This window comes from Stegodyphus dumicola, chromosome 9 (assembly GCF_044657685.1).
Source record: "Stegodyphus dumicola isolate Sdum_Otavi_A_Nest chromosome 9, ASM4465768v1".
Lineage (NCBI taxonomy): Eukaryota > Metazoa > Arthropoda > Arachnida > Araneae > Eresidae > Stegodyphus > Stegodyphus dumicola.
In genome coordinates, this window is record NC_140776.1 from 190,343,958 (window position 1) to 190,362,627 (window position 18,670).

The 18,670-nt window shown below is 31.9% G+C and overlaps 1 protein-coding gene across 1 annotated transcript in view; it reads right to left on the reverse strand.

The window, feature by feature from the left end:
* LOC146995595 (uncharacterized) overlaps nt 1-18,670 on the reverse strand; it is a 169,624-nt gene that overhangs the window by 71,504 nt on the left and 79,450 nt on the right. The window contains exons 23-24 of the mRNA XM_085824480.1: nt 14,230-14,538; nt 13,889-14,086 (exon numbers count right to left, since the gene is read on the reverse strand). The gene's annotated coding sequence lies outside the window, so the exon portion shown is untranslated. The remainder of the gene's footprint in view (nt 1-13,888; nt 14,087-14,229; nt 14,539-18,670) is intronic.

Below are 18,670 nucleotides of genomic sequence, written 5' to 3' on the forward strand. Positions count from 1 at the left end.
AGGAAGATGTATTAAAATACATAAAACAAAATATTTTTGTTTCAGTTTGGCTCACCAATATATAAAGAAAAAAAACAATTTAAAAAAATACTCAGTTCTAATAAAATAGAACTTTTATGGAAAGTTAGCATTTCTGATAAAATATTTTTGGTTGTAAGAGACACACAAAAAATAAAGATGGACATAATTATCCAAATAAAAAGTAAATTTGTTTTCATATAAATATAATACAAATGCTTGTTAAAATTTCATTCAAAAATTATATTTATGCATCTTCATAATAAAATAATTTCGCTAATTATTTTAAACAACAAAATCTGTCATATTCACAAATTTTTTATAAAACAACAGATTTCCTTAAACAGTCATGCTTCAACTAAGTGCAGTCATGTTTTTGTATTTTACAGAATTAGTACATGCTGCACACAAAAATAAGAAAATGCACAAATTAAAGCATACAATTTTATCATTTTCCCTCCTCATAATAAAATGACATTTTTTTTTTTCAACAAACATTGATATTATTAAATTGATTAAAATTTCCCCAGAAAAGATTTACACAATTTTATATATTGTGCTACAGAATCTTTATTCTGCAATTTTTCTTCCTCTAATAACCTAATAACTGACTTTTCATGAACCACTCTGCATCTATTTAATAATTTTTCAAACATGAAGATTTTTTAAAACAAAAATATTCATTTAGAAATTATATGCATAACGGAAAAGATTTTTACTAAAACATTATTGTATAAATTTTCAATAGCCTTAATACAATAAACTTTTCTTTAAAAAAGTTTTCTATGATGAATTGTATTTAAACATAGTATCAAAAATTATAATACTGTGCTTTGACAATTGTTTTAATGCACACACAAATTTAAAATGCCTAAAATGTATAAATTACATAATTACAGTTTAAGCTTTACACAAAAGACATGCTAACATTTAAAATTTAAATTAATTAAGGATAAAAGGATTACATTTATAAGTGACTGAATAGTATAAGAGGCTTTCAAATTAAAGTATTAGCTCAATACTCTGAGGTCAGCAAGACTGAGAAGGTAGTTTAATAATGTCATGAATAATATGAAATTTTTGTTCCACTTCATGTTTAAAAAAGTGAAATAAACAGTTTGAAATAAAAATATATCATCAGCCTTCATAAAATTTGTAATTTCTCATAAAATTTGTAATAAATTCTCAGATGAATGCTTTATTAGAGTAGAACTCAGACAGTCTTGCATATTATTACTATATTATTATTATATTAGTTCTTATGATATTAAAAAAATATATAAGAATGCAATTTTACATGCATAATAAATTATTTAAACCAGACTTGAAAAATTTGACAGAAAGGTATTTCTTATAAATTTTGTCAGTGTTTTAAAAGAAAGAGTTTGGAGAAGGCAAAGATTTCCTACACAAAATTAAAAGCGTTCTGTTGCAAAGAAACCAGAACTTGTTATTAGTTCTGGTGAATCAGGGGGGCCAAAAAAAAAAACATTTAAACATAATTTTGTCTGTTTTTTGAATGACAATAATTTTGTCTCTGTTAGATGGTTTAGTGAAGCATGTGAATCTGATATAAAATAATTTTTTATGAAAAACTGGTTACACAATCATAATATTTTATTACAAAAAATAATAGTAGGACTGGAAGGGAATTAACTTTTTTCCCCTCATAGGTATATAGTGGGAATATGATCTGATTTGCATAATATATTTAGGCACTGAATGCATAAATTAATACTAGTGCCAGCCATGGTCATAAGACATGTTGCCATTCATACATTACTGCATTCATTGCATTGTTTTTTTAATGATTTGTTTATTTTCTTTACAACAACTACGTAATTCTGAAAAATTCAGAAATCATGCAAACATGTGCCACAGAAAGTGCCCTAAAATGCTTGGTATGGGGATGAAGTAACTTCTTTTAGATATTTCACTTGTTACACAGAGAAAGAAAACTCAAAATAATTTTCAATTTTTTTTCTTAAATTTATCCATTTGCCTTATAAAATAAAAATATTTAATTAAATTAAATTTTAAAATTTACATTTTCATGTGCATATTATGAAGATTATTATTATTTTATATATACATGCTGTATATATAAAATATGTAGAGCCAGATTAAGACTAAGCCTCATATACATTTACTTCTGCCCCCCCCCCCATTTCTCTTTTCTTGGTCTTGGTTTAGATACATCATTCCACAATAAAACTGGCATAAAATGTTTTTGTGGCACATCCATTCCTCGGGTTTCTAACGACCTTTTGTTCCTAATGACCATTTCCTTGTTGCCCTAAAAACATGCTTATTTTGCTTATTGGTTAATCCAGTTTTAACTGTTGTATATATATCATATAATAATAGAGTTGTGACAGACACATATACTAGTGTTAAAATATTTTGTTCTTCATGTGAAATGGCATTCATGTTACAATACTGAGGATAATAATAAAATTTACACGTCCTTTTTATTATATGCTTGCCTACCTACTGAATTTAATTTTATATTATGATTTTTATTTTTCAAAACTGTATTTTAGAATGCCCCTCTCATTCTTTAACTTAATTTTTCTTTACTTTAAAATTCTTCATTTGAGACATATATAATTTCATCCAATTTTAGTACAAAATTGAGAAAAAAAAGTACCTGGAAAATCTCAGTAACAATGGCGAGGTCCAGATTAAGTTAGAAATTAAACAATTCATTTCATAGCTGCATTTTCAGCAGAGAAATTTCTTTTAAGAGAAACTCATATTTCACTTCTTTAAATCAACAGATGACCTTCTATATATCACATTACGAATAAAGAAATAAAATTAACTGTGGTGCTGAACTCTTTTATGCTTGCTTTAGTGAATAAGCGTTTTTACTTTAGTGTATGTTTCCAGATCCCAGCTTAGATGAAAATAATTTAAAGGACATTAAAGTTACTCATATCAGGTTCTAATTATTGTAATATTAAATCTGAGAAGTCTCATATCACAAAAATTTCCCAGAAAGCATAAAATAAATAAATAAGATATAAAAACAAAGCCCATAATGGTAGCAGACATTTTTGCAAAATAATACAAATGAGGAAAATATATTATCACTGATGTCACTATATTGGTGCATCTAAGCACAGTTTTACTGCGATCATTAAAATGCTCCTCTTTTTCGTCACTCTATGAAAAACGGACCTTGTACATTCCATACATAGATTTCCAGATACTGTTCTAAGATCTGGGCTTCTAAGTCTCCTTGCCTGCACATCACCTCCTAATATCACTAAACTCAGTTCAAAGTATGATACCGACTTCAAAATTCATTGTCTTACTAAAAATTCTCATAATTTTTTAAATTCATTGTCTCACTAAAAATCCTCATACTTTTTGTGGATAACTCTACCACCACCATAAAATTTGATCAACAGAATCACCTGTGTAAAAACTTCAATCGCACCTGGGATCCTTATGCGAAAGTCAAAAATAAAAAAATTAAGTCTCTTATCAGCGAGCACAGATTCTAACAGCGGCAATGTGAAGTCCATCAGCTTAACTTAGATGACAGTTCCTTTTATAACTATGTAGGACGATTTAAGTTGATTACTCGCAGCCAGTCAGAAACAATAATACTGCTTGCACTGATTAAGAAAAAGCACAGCTTTTTGCCAACTTTCTCGAAAATCAGTCCAAGCCAAACGTTTTTCCAGCTAACAACACTTTGGATCAAGAAATTACGACTTCATGACTGATGGAATTTCCTCCCCAAAAAATATCACACTTTACCTCTCCACCTGAAGACCTTAGCTCATTAAGTTAGATAAATTAATTACGAATATATTTCCACATGTTTGCATTAATTCCCACTTTTAATGACAAACTTGCAGTGAGAAATTAATTTTCTCATAGCATGGACCTACTGACAAAATTCGTGTGACTTCAACTTTCCTGATTCGCCACTATAATGCTTCTGATTCATCAGCTGAACATATCAGCATTGTTCTGGCCCCTTCTGCCCCATGATTATCTTCTCCTTTCCGATCAGCAGATGCAGCCACATGTGCCACCTGCTTCCAGTTCTCACCATTGTTTTCTATGTAGTGGATGGTTTCTGTGTTGTGGACGTTGATGGATAAAGTGTCCTCGCTTCCTACCTTATTTCTGTGATCTTTCCTGGGAAATTCTTTTAGCGAACTATCACTTTTGTCATGGCCTTTGGCGACTCTCTAAAGAGCTTGTAAGAGGTATTTTATAACAGATGCATGGCAGCATAAGAACTAGTTCCAAGTTTCAGTTGTACTGCTGATGTTAATGGAAATTGCTTTCCATTGGCATTACTTTCCATTAACTTGCATTACTTTCTGTTCATTACTTTCCAATTTGAATTTTACAAATTTCATTCCCCCATTTTTAGAGGATTTCAGAATGATTTCCCCTTTTATTTCAACTGATTTTTTTTTTCTTATTACATATATTAAATTTTTCGTATTTAAATTTAATTTGATCTGAATAGTCTCATTCTACAGTAGCCTATTTATAGACTTTTATATGAAGATTCAGGCACTGTTTAATGTGTTAATATTCGCACTTTAATTTGTTTTGCTCCGATATAATTTACTTCAAAGAAGTTTACCCACATCAGCGCTGTGTACATTCATTATTCATTTTGTATGCCTCATTTTCTAACTCCTTCATAAATTAATGTTTTCCTACCTTACTTACAATATCCTCTGTATAAAAGTGCAAGAAATTGTATCCTTCGTGATAACTCAACAATGTTTTTTAAAATATAGAATTTAATCATAATTCGTATTTTTATTAACTTTGAATACTTGTACATATATTTCACTACTTATCCATTTTTAATCTTGTATTAATCCTTTTAGGTGCATTCTTATCAAAAATCAAAGATTATAAATACCTGAGTAAACTGGTTCATAAAATAAAATAATAAAGCTTAATTAAGCATGAACAAAAGTAAGAAATTATCACCGATGCCAGTATATTGGTGAAGAGCAGCTCAATTTTACTGTTGTTACAGTAAACACCACAGATGCTAACAGGTGGTTTACATGAAAATTGAGAATCCTTGGATGAAAAGGAGCCCACAGAAGAAGTTAGTTTCTCCACTATTCAACAGGAATGGACTAGGAGCTGCGTCATTAGTTTTGAGAAAAATTTTGGAAGTTAATGTGAAATCCAGACTGAGGAGAAAATTAATACAGACAATAATTCCGCCCTCTAAAAATTTAGCTCTGCCAATTTTACCCAATAAAGGATGTAGTACTGAGGATTTTCTCCCCTTAATTCAACTCCAAATCCTGGTTATACATTCATTGATTTATCCTGAATTTTAGAGATCAGCCTGTTTGTCCTGTGTATGATTATGCACTCAGTTTCAAAGATTTCTTTAAATAACTAGAGCAGATAATTCTCATTCACATGCAGGGAAGAAGGGAAAAAACACAATTCATGAACTTTATAGCATGTATTTATTATAATAAAATACCTTCTAATAAGAATATTGTATTTGAGTCATGAAACTGCAATCACAGTGAATTTATGCAGTTGCATATTTATACAGTCAAAAGTCGTTAATTCGGACACCCATAATCCGGAATGATCTATAATCCAGACCTCAAAGCTAAAAACTTTCTGCGCATGCGCCGCATTGACACATGCGCATAGGCGTTCTCGTGTGAGACCTTTACGACTGCACATATGCATGTGCGCAAGCGCAGAATACGTTTTCACGTGCGCGTTTTATGTATAACGGACGGTATAAGCTAAAATTATCTAATTATCTAATTCAGTTAATGTTGATGACTGCGTTGTTCTTTAATCTTTGAATTGGATCCAGCTTATTATTTTTTGCAGACTGTAAGAGCAATTTTATAAAAGTAAACTTGAACTTTCGATTATGCCAGATAGAATTTCTGATGCTGGAGCTCCCAAAGGATCTATAAAACGAAAGTATGTTTCGCTGTTCATCAAACAAAAAGTGGAATTGCTGCAAAAAATGATAAAAAGATGAAGAAGGTGACAGAGAGGTTAGTGAAAACGAAAAAATTTCGATTGACAAGTTAGTCGGTATTCTCGGCACAACAATTACGAGACTTGAACAGCCGAACTTTGCAACTGAACAAGAAATTGTGTTTGTTTATAGAATTAAAGAGAAAGTATTATCACATAAAACGAAGCAACTTAAAACAACTTACATTGAAAGAAGTGTTTAATAAAGTAAACAAATAAATATTAAGCTTTTTTTTTTGTAAATTTTGATACCCTTTAGATCATAATTGTTCTTTATTTCATAAATTACGGTTTCATATTTTTAATTTTAGAATTTCTGCATGCCATCTTACGAGATTTAAACTGATGATCTATAATCCGGAATCGCTGAAGTCCCGACAAGTCCGGATTAACGACTTTTGACTGTATTTACTTTTTTTTTTGGCTAAAAACCCCTGCAAAATTTTAAAGAAACAAATGATTCATTTTTTACACATACAGTACAATCCCGATTATCCGCGAAATTGAGTGGCGCGCTGCTGCGGATAACAAAATTCGTGGATAATCCAAAAAAAGATAAAAACAGGTATAGCAAAAGAGAAAACGGTCATTCCAAAGTTGTAAAATTGTTTTATGTACAATAAAATGTAAAATAAACAGCAGGAAATGTTTAACTAACGCTTAATATTTTAGTATATCCCTTAAAACTAACCTAAAATGCATTTTGTTAATAAAAATAGAAAAGTGCTTTGTATACTTACGAGAGGCGTCAAGGATACACAGAAAAATTAATACTTATGTACTGTTTTAATACTGTAATGTATTATGTAATTACAAAAACATAACTGTAAAACTACACCTTTTTGAAGAAATCAGTCATTTGTTTTTGCTTCTTGCTTTGGAAGCCTTTTCTCTTGATCCAAGATTGCATTTTTCATAGCATAAGTTTCTCGGCCAACTTCACGTCGTCTTGTTCTTCCAAATAGCTCAAGTGTCCGTCGACTTCTTGCAAAGCTGCTTCGGGAGTCTTCCGCAACTGCACAGTGGGCTCTTCTTCGCCTTCACTTCGCTGTCCTTTATTCTCGGTCTCTCTTGCTTTCTTCACAATTTTGTCATTTGTCAAGCGTTCGAAGCCAGGTTCGTTGACATCACACTCCAACCACTCATTAATGTTTTCAGCATCAACGTTCTTACCACACGGAACTGTCTTCACCATATTGGCAAGAGTTGCCGTTGGCGTGCCTACATCTTCATTCTCTTCTTCACAACTCAAAAGAGTTAGGTTGTTGTTGGCTTCAATATTAGGCATGAGTTTTCTCCATGAATTTTATGAGGGTTAACAGTTTCTGAGTCCCATGCAGATGCAATAGTGTAGATGCTGTCCAAGATTGTGTAGTGTTTCCGAAACTTTCAGATCATAACCTTCTTTAATTTTGGTTATTAGCCAGCATGGTTCGGTATGTTCTCTTCATTGTTGCAATGACTCCTTGGTCCAAGAGTTGGATTAGCGCAGTAAAGTTTGGGGGAAGAAACTTTGCAAAAATTTGTCCATCAGAAGACTTTAGCCCGCATGTTGTTGGGTGAGAAGGTGTTTTCAATCAATAGCACAGCTTTTTCAGGCAGGTTTTTCGATTTAAGATGTTTACACACTAGAAGAACAAAGTTTTTATCGAACCATTCTTGAAAAATGTTTCAGTTCATCCATCCTTATTTTTTTTGGTTAAAGTAATCAACGGGCAAATTTTCTATCCTTTGAAAGATCTCGGTTTTTTTTTTTACTTTCCAGTGACAACAGAGTTTAAGTTTATGTCCACTGGTAACGTTACTGCAAAACATGATAGTGATCCTTTCCTTGCTGCTTTTATGACACGCCGCTTTAATTTCACTTTCAAAAGCTAAAGTGCGAGCGGGAAGACATTTTCACAAAAGTCCCGATTCGTCGGCATTGTAAATTTGTTCAAAAGATAGCTCTTCTTTTAAAACAAATTCTTCAAATTCATAGTGGAAATGGTCGTTTGCTTGTTGGTCACCCACTAAGTTTCTCCCCTCGAATTCCATGTCGCTGCTTAAAACGAGTCAACCAGCCAGAAGATGCATCAAAATTCCCTTTCACACCTAAAAACTCAAAAAAGGTTTTTGCCTTTGCCGCAATGATAGGACCATTTACAGGAGTACCCTCTTTTCGAACATGAGGTAATCACTCTTGTCAACGCCGTGTCTAGCTCATCAAAAGTAGAAAGAACCCTTCATAGTTTTTCGCCTTCTCCTTGCAGAAGCACCATCCGACATTGATGTAAAGTTCACCAGTTTTTCTTTTTCTTTCGAATGTCACGCACTGTTATTTCCATGATTCCGTAATCCAATTCCATCTGCTGCATTGTAGCGCCGTTTGCTACTTTGGTAATTAATTCTAGTTTTTGCGCAATCGTCAACAACACCTTCTTTCGTTTTCCTGACATTTTAAATCGGTAACGAAAAAAGCAAAACCAAAAAACACAGGCACTGAACACAATAAAAGATAAGAAATTAACTCCAACCGGTTCTCAAACACTATCAAGCTTAAACTAACAATGGTGAGTGGGTGGAAGTGGACGTGTCAGTAAGATTAAGAACGAGAGAGGGCGGTGGAGCGGACACTGCAAGGGTGAGTAAGAAATCATTGATTCATCAGAGGGGGAAGGTTCCGAGAAGGCCGAGGTTAAGGTTCTGAGAAGACCTGGGATATTTTTGCCATAAATAAGCACGATGTTAGCAAATTTAACATTTCGTTCAGTTTTGTGAACAGTTTTTTTTTTTTTTTTTTCTTTACGCTTGTTAAAAAAATACCTTGTGTGGGAAGCGCTTATACTCTGGAGTCTACTGCATAATGTACCTTATTTCTTTCACATTCTGCATATTGTTATTAATAAGAAAAATATTTTGAAATTGAGCAATTTATTCAAAATATAACAGAAACGAAGCAACGTAAGTTTTTGGACACTAAAAGATGCCATTTGCATTTAAGAAAACTCAAAAGAGAAAAACATTGCCAGAATTTCTCACAATGCTTCCAAACGTGCAGATTTTATTCATTCTTTTATCATGATCAAATTCCCACATTCCAATTTTGCTTTTATCAGTTTCAGCAATCACACCAGAAGCTCCAATCATATTCTCATACACATACTTTTCCACAAAAACTCTTCCAATCCATGACACACATCTCCGAGACATCTCAAAAGAAATTAAATCACAAATGTCCAGATCTGTGCTGAGCTCTTTCAATGGAACTCCATAAATTCTCAACCAACTTTATGTGAGCCCCAGAAATAGGGTCTTTAAATGCCACACTATCACTGACTGAAAGACAATTACATGCTTTCCAGCAATATCAGACCTGCTTTATGTTTCTGTTCATAAATTCAAAGAAGGCAGGGGGGAAAATCAAATCTCTTTTAGTGCCAACAAATATCCAGGGTCCATTCGCTCTTTTATCACAATGAAATTTCCACTTTTCAAACTTCCTTTCATGAATTTCAACAATCACACTTGCACCTAAAATCATACTTTGATTTACACACAGTATGACTCATACTTCTCTGCTAAAACTTCTCCATTGTGTGATATATTTTGTGATGCTTTTGCCTCAAAACAAATAAAATTACACGAGGTGAGTTCCATGCACGATCTGACTGACAAAGTCAATTACATGCCTTCCAGCAATGTCAGACAATTACAGGAACCTGCCTTAAGTACCTCTTCATAACGTTAAAGAAGAGAGGAAAAAATCCCCCTCCCTTTTAAATGCCTTTTGAATAAGAATGCAGGTGTTTTGGTGTTTTACTTTTTTAATGTACCATGTAATCCTTATTTAATAATTAAAATTTGTATTTTAAATTGCTAAAGTATGTCTTCATATGTTGATAATGACATTATCTATCAGTTGAACCGATGTTACTTAATGTTTACCAACTTAATATAAATATTGATAGTTTGGGAATATTTCCAAAAATGGCTTGAAAACCATTATCTAGACTTGATCAATAACTTCTACCATTTCATCTATAAACTATCACCAGACTGACCAAGGTGGGTGGTTAAATTAATACGTAAGTACCAAAATAGCTAGTGCCTACCCTAGATAAACCTTAGAAAAGTACATGTGAGAATTTATTTGATCGGAGCTAAGATAAATCATGTGTGGGAAATAGACGTAAGTAAACAAGTAACTGGACTCTTTGTCAGCATGTGATAGAAGCAAGACAAAATTTAGCAGAACAGCATCTCTTTAATCACCATTCCCATGATACAATGCTAATAGTATATATGATAACTAAACTTCATGATAAGTATCACGAATTTGACGGTTTTAAATATTGCAAAGAAAAATAAGTAAAGATGACATCACAGAAGTTTTTGACTGTGATAAGAACGTCCCAATTGATGAATACTGAACTAGTATAATTCAGGCTTCGACAACACAGGATAGAAGTCTTTAGCAGAACATGTCTTTAGCAGAACATGTCTTTAGTAGCCACATTCATGATATACTGCCAATAGCATAAGCTACTTAAGCCTTATAATGACAGTTGAAAATTTGAAGGCTTTCAGATACCGCCAAAAAAACAAATTAATGGAATTTGGGAAGAAGTAATAAATGAAGATAATATAATAAAAGTTTTCCATTATGATGACAATATCCCAATCATAAATTAACTAATGCATAACCCAATTGATAGTATGGCACTAAATCCAAAAAATATCACTAACAATAATAAAGAAAATGACATGTATGTATGTTTCTCACATTGTGATAAAACAACAGTACCTAGAGCCATCAAATTTTGAATAACATATGTTTCCACCCCAACATGAAAATAACAAAACCCAATAATAAAATTAAAAACTGAGAGCCCAAATTTGGAATTTGTTTTATTATTCTATTTTATTATATACTTTGCAAAACTTTAATGAATTTTTGATTAACAAAGTCAAAGATTTCAAAACGAGCAATAGCAACATTGTACAGGAAAAAAAAAAAAAAAAAATCTATCTCCAGTGTGCGAGACTGTATGTCCGAAATTCTGAAGATATGATCATTTTAAAATTATTTTGTGATATTTGCTGCCGAACTAACATTTCTGATTCAAGTGTGGAGAACATGATATTTAATAAATGTGTGTAAAGGCAACACACAAAACATTAAAAAAATGCCTTTTGGGCTATAATGTAAAATCTGTAAGCTTTCAGATTTTTTTTATATTTCCTTTCATTATGTTTTTATATCACTTGTATTTTTATGCAAAACATGCAAAAAAAATTTAATTTAATAAAGCGTCTTTTTGTGCTCTTAAGGTCATATTAATGAATTAATTAATCATCTTTAGGTCACAAATTTTTAGATTATTTCGTAAATCACTATTTCATATTTTCAGTTTTATAATTCATACACATCATCTTATCAGATTTAAACTGATGATGTAATATTGAGAAAAATCTCAAGTCTAGAATGCTCGAAGTTATGACAAATCCAGGTCTTGCACTTTGTAATGTACCATAACCTGTATGATGCTGCAGCAAAATAAATTCAAAATGGTATGCATTATGCAATATCTACAAATTCCTCAATATTTAATACATTTAGATTCAACAAAGATACTTTTGTTGCCGAATGGTGGAGGCATAATTGTTTGGGTATCTTTTACTGCCTCCAAATTAAAAAACTTAAATTTTCCTAACAAACACTATGGATATACAAAATGCAAAAGTTTCTTAAATGAATAATACAATATATAGTGTTATGGATTTGGTATTTAAATAGCTAATGTTAGTTGAATTATAAATTAAATTGTTTTATTCCTCGTGCAGTGTAGCACGTGATGAGTATTAAAGGAAAGCTAAGCCAGAAAATTAAAAATACAAGAGCATGTGCATTTAACATTTAATAAATAAATAGCTCTTTTTGATTTTGAAAGTTCCAGAAAGTTCTCGCGTGTGATTGAAAATCTTATAAAAAGGAGGAAAACCTCTCATTTCATGGTGATTTTAGTTTGTTTGTTGTTGCTTTAAGAGTTTGTTTAGTAAACTGCTCTTGTTGACTGTAGCAAATTCGTGGATTAGCTTTCTTTAGTTGTTTTGAATTATGTTCTCTAAAACATTTGAGTAGTTAAAAAGATAACTACTGTGAGATATTGTTATACTGAATGAATATCTGAGGAAAATTAAGCATTTTTTTGTGATAATAATAAATCTTATTCAATTTTCATCGGACTTGTGTATTCAATTCCTAACGAACCCATACCCACGCAACAATATGAACATACAAATATGAATAACAATATGAAAATAGAAAATTTTCCTAATGAAGACCTAAAAATAACTGCACAACTCAAAAAATTCTTCCAGGTTAAATATCCAAATAAAAGTTCTATGTGCTCATTTATAGAACTGCATATATAGAATTACACACATGTTAGCAAAATTCCTCCATATTCTGTGCACTTAAACAAGTTGCCCAACATGTAAACACTTACGCAACATGTAAAATGAGTTGCGAAACAGAATGAAGAAAGAATACAATTCTTGAAAAATAATTTTCAATGGATAGAAAAAATGAACCTCATGCCAGAGCATACTCAAAAGTGCAATTTTAGCTAAAATATATGCAACTAATTAGTCTTTTATTTATACATTTTTCTTAAACGTAAAATGCATCCACCAATGCCCAGACATTTAAATTATATCTTTAATAAATTATACAATTTAAAAAAATCTTTTATTATTTATAACAATAAGCAGTGTGCGACAGAAATAAGCAATATTATATGTGTTGAAAATGAATCATTTATTTCTTTAACATTTTGTAGGCCTGTTTAGGAAAGTAAATATAAATATTTAAAACAAGTGTAAGCCACTGCATGAATTCATTGTGGCTGTAGTTTCAGGACTAATGAAATGCAATATTCTTATAAGGCATTTTATTCTTATTAATACATACCATAAAGTTCATGTTTTGTGTTTTTTTACCTCCCTGCATGTGAATGAGAATTATCTGTTCTAGTTATTTAAAGAGATTCTATTTTTTTTTTTTTTTTTTTTTTTTTTTTTTTTAACTGAGCACATCACATAATCATACACAGGACAAACAGACAGATCTCTAAAATTCAGGATAAACTAATGACTCTTACAAGCATTTGGAATAGAATTGGGAGGGAATCCTCAATACTAACATCTTTTATTGGGTAAAAATAGCAAAAGCTTAATTTTTAGAGAGCAGAATTATTGCCTGTATTAATTTCCTTCTCAGTCTGGATTTCATAGGAACTTCCAAAATTTTCCTCAATAATAATACTAATGATTGCAGAATCTAATCCATTCCTGCTGGATAGTGGAGAAATGTCTTCTGTGGGCCCCTTTGGATCCAAAGGATTCCCAACTTCCATGTAAAATACTTGTTAACATCTGTGGTGCTTACTGTAACAACAGTAAAACTGAGCTGAGCTTCACCAATTTACTGCCATCATGTGATAATTTCTTACTTTTGTTCATGCTTAATTAAGCATTATTATTTATTTTGTTCATACATTTCATGAACCAATTTACGCAGGTATTTATAATTTTTGATAAGAATGCACCTAAAAGGATTAAAAATGGATAAGTAGCTAACTATATGTACAAATGTTCAATGTGAATAAAAACCAATGATGAATAAATTCTACATTTTGAAATGTATCATTGAGTTATCACTATGGTTGTCAATTTGCACAATTAGCACTTTTGTTCATAAAAAATTGTGCATCATTTGGTGTGTGGAAAGGAATAATTAAATAGAGTTTAGTGCTCTTTTCAGGGTACAATTTCTTGCAATTTTATAATAGGAAAATATTTTCCTTACTAAAAAATTAAAAACTGGGAGATCTGTTGTTTACCAAATCACCAAGTTTACCAGATCTACATTGGTCATACCAATACCAGTGTCAATGATGGTCAAGGTTCTATCCTCTTTGTTCAGGATGATTTTAATGTACAGATTTTTACAGCTGTCCAATTTGCTAAGATCTGTCACACTTTCATACCTGATTTTGCGAAGTGCCTATATAAAAAAATTGATATCTTTAATTCAGATGCTAGTTTTTACATCACATTATATTTATTTATATCTTCCAATGAATTAATTTTAAACTATAAACTTAACATATTATAATTAATACTGCAATTTGCCACTAAATAACTTACCATGGTCAGGTCGAAAAATGAGAGATCCACCAGCTGATGATTCCCAAGTTATCATCCTCGTTATACTCTGATGTTACAGACACTGATGTCTGCAACTGAGCAGAGTAGAAACCTATGCCAAACTGTCCAATCATAGAGATATCAGCACCAGCCTGCAGTGCTTCCATAAATGCTTTGGTACCAAATTTGACAGTCCTCCCTAAGTTGTTTACAGTTGCCTTTGGTCATACTAATACCGGTGTCAGTGATGGTCAATGTTCTATCCTCCTTGTTTGGAATGAGACTTCCACACCTGATTTTGTCAAGTGCCTATATAAAAAATTGATATCTTTAATTCAGATGCTAGTTTTTACATCACATTATATTTACTTATGTCCTAGAAATGAACTAATTTTAAACTAGAAACTTGGTAGTTAAGATGTACTATATTACTGTACCAGCAGTCACGCTAACAAAATTATTGAGGCCCTTGATAAAACTGAAACAATCAATGACCAATCAACATGAACTAATTTTAAGCCATCAACTTCGTACTTAAGATGTATTATATTACTGTAGCAGCAGTCATGCTAACAAAATTATTGAGGCCCTCGGTAAAACTGAAACAATCTATGATCAATAAACATTTTTGCAATGAAATCAAATGATCATCACAAGGCCCCCACCATTATTTCTTGACTTCGTATAGTACCTCATTTAGTTTGCAATCTTATGTGTTCACATTCACACAGTTTGCAATCTTATGTGTTACAACACATCAAATATACTTTGTTCTTTTCTTGGCATCTAAAATAAAAATTCAAAATTTTAGCCATTTTGCGTCGTGCAATTTTCTGACCGTGTTTCAGTTATCAGATATTAAATACTGATCAACACTCATCCACTAATTTATAAACTTTGCTGTACTTCTGTACATTTATCAGTGTACAGAAATAATTTTCTCAATGCAACTGTTTTCACATTTATCTAAAAGCATTAGTTTGCTGATCATTAAAAATAAGCCAGCAGCAAAAATGAACATGACATGAATGAATTATTTTCATCTACTTCACTTATTGTGTTAAACAGAAAATAAAGCCAACACTTTAAACTATGACGAATTTGGAATTATTGTAAAAAATATTGCAAATTCACGTTAAAGACTTCAAACAGCCTCTGTTAGTGTTGAAACTCTCACCGACAACCAAGTGATTTGCGCATGCGAGCAGCAAAAACTAAATCAGAACTTTTTAGTTGAACTTTGAGAACTCGTGATGGATGTTTGAGTGAAACACGTAATCCTTATCTTTGTGTTATATATATATTTTATTCTGTTATTGTAAATTAAATATCTTATTATCTTAGAAGCCTCTCTTTCTGTGAGTAGTGTACAGATGTACTTACGAAAAACACTCCCGGATATGCCTTTGGAGAAGAAAGAAGATCGATTAAAAGGTAAGTCTTTTACCTTTTATTTTCTAAGAATTATACATTTTTTGGCATCCCTGCCAGGATGAAAGTGAATTGTTTATACTTGTTGAATTATTGAATATATATTAAACAATGACGAAATTCATCGATACACTGAAAAGGAAACGCGGCCACATAAGAGCTGCTGTTACAAAATTAATTGGCCGAATCGAAACTGAATTATCAAAAACAGAAGTGAATGCAGAGGAACTAGAAATTTCCTTAGAACTCTTAAATGAAAAATTGAATGAGTTAAAACAAATAGATGCCGCTATAGAAAAATTAATAGACATAAAGGATCTAGACCAGGAATTAAATGGTGTTGACGAATATCGTGAAAGAATAACTACATTTAAATAAAAAGCTAACAAAAAATTGAAAGAAATTAATATAGAACAACAAAAATTTAGTGTGTTAAGAAGCACTGAACAGTTAAGTGAAAGTATAGAAAACGTTAAAATCGAAAATCATAATGTGAAGCTTCCTAAACTTACGATTCCAAAGTTTTATGACGAGAGCTGCGAATGGCTGACATTTTGGAACACTTTTTCATCAGCCATACACCAAATAAAACACTTGACGCTATAAGCAAATTTAATTATTTGAAATCCTTTTTGGGAGGTACTGCTTATAACACCATTGACGGTTTCGATTTAACTGAAGAAAATTACGAAACTTCAGTTAAACTCCTCACAGAAAGATTTGGAAATAAAGATGTACTGATAAACTCCCATATAGATAAATTACTGAAAATAAGACCTCTAAAGGATTCTAATGACATTTAAAATTTCTGTAAGTTATTCAATTACATACAAAAACATATTTGATGTCTTAAATCATTAAATATGACCTCAGAAACATGTGGAGCTTTATTAACACCTATTTTGCTTAAAACACTGCCTGCAGATTTGGTCGCTTCCGGAAGACCAAAGTTAAATGTTCCATATGCGGTAAAGCTCATTTGTCAATAATGTGTAACTCTCACATAAATAATTCTACAGACATTATCAGGGATGAAAATAATAAAAAAAGACTGTGTTCTGACAAATAAATCTTGCATGCAGTTAGTAAATTTAGTAGTAAAACTTGGGATGGAATCGAAAAACATGTGAGAATTTTAATAGATAGTGGTTCCAGGCAATCCTACATTTCGCAGTATGCAGTTAGTATAATGAATTATAAAACCAGTGGTAAAGAACAATTAATCCATGGTTTGTTCGGAGTTATTGAAAAGAAAGAAACTCATAGTAAATATTTAATTAGATTGAGTAGTCTTAAACGTGATTATCACTGTAATTTTCAGGTTTGGGATCAGGATAAAATATGTACTGACATTCCTCAAATTCGTAGAGATACATATCTTACTGAACTGCGAAAACATGGAATTTATTTAACTGACATGCAGAATAAATCTGTGGATTTGATGTATGAAAAATCACCTTTAGAAATTCATGTTCTTTTAGGTGCAGATGTGGCAGCTTCTAACAGGGCTGCCACATCTGCAGAAAAGCTTCTAACAGAAGAAAGCTTCTAACGGCTTCTAACAGGAGAGAAAGCTTCTAACAGGGAAGGTTAGACAACTAAAATGTGGGTTATCATGTGTACACACTAGATTAGGATGGACAATGATGGGGAAAACTGAAAAGCGTGAGTTCTCTGACAGAATGAAAACTGTATTGCCACTTCATGTTAATGATGCTAAAATTTCGGATTTATGGTGACTTGACTCATTAGGAATAACGGATCCTGCTACAACCCATACAAGAAAGGAAATTAATGAAATCGCTAAAACATATTTTCGTCAGTCATTAAAGAGAGATAGTGACGGTAGATATCAGGTCTCTCTTCCTTGGATAGAAGGGCATGAGGTTTTACCTGACAACAGATTATTAGCAGAGAAAAGGTTAAAATCCTGCGCCAAAACTCTTCAGTCAAAAAACTGTCTGAAAGAGTATGAAAATATTTTTTACGAATGGGCTGAAGAAGGTATTATAGAATCTGTTGAAGATAAGAAAACCGAAAATTGTCATTACCTACCACATAGGGCTGTAATTAAGGAAAGTTTAACCACAAAGATTAGACCTGTGTTCGATGCCTCAGCGAAGGAAAGGAATGGTATGTCCTTAAATGATTGTTTAGAAAAGGGCCCAAATTATTTGGAATTAATACCAAGTATTTTAAACAGATTTCGCCTAGGTAAATACAGGGTTATCTCAGATATACGTAAGGCCTTTTTGCAAATAGGTGTCTGTCCTCGAGATAGAGACTTTCTTAGATTTCTCTGGTGGGAAGAAGGAGATTCTGAAAAATTGAAAATATATCGACATAAGCGCGTTGTGTTTGGTGTTAATACCAGTCCTTTTTTTTTCTCGCCGCCACACTGAATTATCATCTCGAGAATGTTCCTGAACATCAACAAGAGGTAGCTAAGAAATTAAGTGAATCAATGTACGTCGACAATTGTGTGGCCAGTGTTGATACTATTGAAGAACTAAACACTTTCATTAATGTGTCGAAGGCAATTATGTCGACTGCTAAATTTGATTTAAGGGGATGGTGTTACAATGAACCTAGCGGTGAAACTTTAAAAGGAAATTCTTGCAATGAAGACTCCGATAAAACCGTATCAGTTCTGGGGTTGAAATGGAATTTATCAAATGACACTTTGTCCTGTGACTTTAAAGATAGTTCTGCGAAACAGCCTGTCAGCAAAAGGAATATATTGTCAATAGTACACAGGATTTTTGACCCGATTGGGTTTACAGCTCCTGTTACTCTGTTTCCTAAGCTAATGCTTCAAGAATGCTGGAAACAGAAGATTTCATGGGGTAACAATTTACCTAAAAGCATTTCTGACAAATTCGAAAGTTGGAAAAATAAATTGCACAATTTGGAAAAAATAGCTGTACCCAGAAGAATTTTTGCTGCCTTCGAAAGAATTTCTGGTTTATCTTTACACGTGTTTTGTGACGCGAGTAAATCTGCTTATGCC